This window comes from Pteropus vampyrus, unplaced genomic scaffold, assembly GCF_000151845.1.
Source record: "Pteropus vampyrus isolate Shadow unplaced genomic scaffold, Pvam_2.0 Scaffold338, whole genome shotgun sequence".
Taxonomy (NCBI): Eukaryota; Metazoa; Chordata; class Mammalia; order Chiroptera; family Pteropodidae; genus Pteropus; species Pteropus vampyrus.
Window position 1 is genome coordinate 84,512 of NW_011889119.1, and position 1,987 is coordinate 86,498.

Consider the following 1,987-nt stretch of genomic DNA (forward strand, 5'->3'; position numbering starts at 1 on the left):
CCCTCGAACGGCGGGTTTTTCGCTTCAACTCTCCGTCCAGACAGTGTGCGGACACCGGAGACCGTGCCGGAAGCCTCGCCGCCGAGCTCCCGAGCTCCAGAAACCGCGGCGAGGCGAACGGTCCACGGCCGACTGACGGCAGCGTGTCCGCGACACAATGCATCACATGCGACGACACGGGAAACAAACGGGAGCCAAGAGGCGCCCCCCCGAAAACCTGCTTCTCCGAGGTCACGTCCTTCCGCCTTCGAGAAACACGGCGGGACGAACCCGTGGCGGGTCTGCGTAGCGCCGTCTCATGTGTTCAAGCATTTCGCAAAGTCCTCAACGCACAACAGGACAACAGAGTTCTCCTTAAATTCAGGATGAATTAAAAGATTCACGCGCCAAAACGACACGTTTTCACTGACTGACAACGACGAGTTCGGATCTCCGCTCGCTCAGCTCTCGGAAAGCTCGGCCACGCCCGGCACCAACGAGGCGGCTACCGTGCTCCCGGCTCCGTGTCCCACGAAATATTTTTATAAACTGAGTCATCCTGCTTTTAACTTCTTAACATCGCTAACCGATTCGCATCTTAAGTTAGCTCCGCATAAGCCACAGCTACGAAAGTGAATGAGAAATGTGGGTTGCCCGAGCGCACGGCATCTACTTCGTGGGTCAAGGCCGCCCCTGGAGATTGGAACGCGATGAGGCGACCCCACTCAAACGCGTTGGAGACTCTGCCACCGTCACGAAACGCAAAGGCGTTTTCTTAATGCACAAAACCAAGACGTAAATATGATTTGCAATCAACACCGCCAAATCATTTAAGTGGATTTTTAAGAACTTTGAACAAACGACACATTCGTCTTAATGACACGTGTCCACTCGGAAAACCCTTTCTCCCTCCGTGCCTGCTCTCTTCGCCTCTGCACCCCACTCCTGAGTGTGTCCCCCCTTCTGAAATCCGTGACACAGTCCGGCATTTCGATCGCGAGCTGAGACTGTGCACGTTATATCGGAGCGGGCCTGCGGAGCCGGCAATCCCAGAGCGTGAGGACCGCACGCGGCCGCCCGGGGACCGCCGCCTCTGGGGACGCAGTCCGGAGCCCCCGGGACCGGCAGCCACCGCACCGTGCTCGGCAGCTCCCGCGAGCGTGCGTGCTCGGCCAGAGACGTGCACGGTCTCACGAGGTTCCTTCCAAGCGTGTCGGGAACGAACGGCCTGGATGACTGCGGAGTGCGCGTGTGAATGTTCCCGTCTCAGACCTGGCTGCTCCGCCCGCGACACGGCCTCGGAGGCCGTGAAGGGACTTAGCCAGCCCTGTCAGGATTGCAAGAGGGACAGAGAAGGCGGGAGCAGGGACACCGCACCCGGTTCCGAGCGTGCGGTCTGAAGACCCCTTAGAAGTGACGAATCGACACAGGTGACTGCTAAAGCATTTCCTAGGTGTCTGACGCCCCTCTGACTTCACCTCATGGCCACCCAAGTGCCACCCCCATGGGGACGGGGGGCAGGGGTGTCGTGGGTGGCCCGTGGCCGAGCGGACCTGCGGCCAGGCCCACCCTCCAGGCCCCTGGGCACCGGAGCACTGCACACGTGGGAGGCTGAGTCCCACGGGTGCACGGCGGGTGCAGAATGTGACGCAGACTGGGGAGCCGGGGCCCACGCCCGTGCGGGGCACCTCGCTCTGAGCCCAGGGAACGTCCCCACGGGACACGCCGCAGACCAGCCCCCAACCTGGCAGGGAGCCACGTCCCGCAGCCCACGGTCACCGCTGTGCCGCGGCTGCTCGCACTGCGAGAGGCTGGCCCCTCGACGGCACGCACATCGACACGCGTCACTTACGCGGCTTCGCGTTGGCCACCACGGCCAGGCTCTCGGGAGAATGCGCCGTGGGCCCCGTGCTGTGTTCCCCTGCAGCCTCATCACCGCCGTATTCCAGCACCTCCACGTGTCCGAGAGGGACACTCCACTTCAGCAGGTACCGCTGGCTGCCGGCCG

The 1,987-nt window shown here is 62.3% G+C and overlaps 1 protein-coding gene across 1 annotated transcript in view; it reads right to left on the minus strand.

Moving 5' to 3' along the window:
- Positions 1-1,987, minus strand: part of ARHGEF10 (Rho guanine nucleotide exchange factor 10) — an 80,984-nt gene that overhangs the window by 28,457 nt on the left and 50,540 nt on the right. The window lies entirely within an intron of this gene.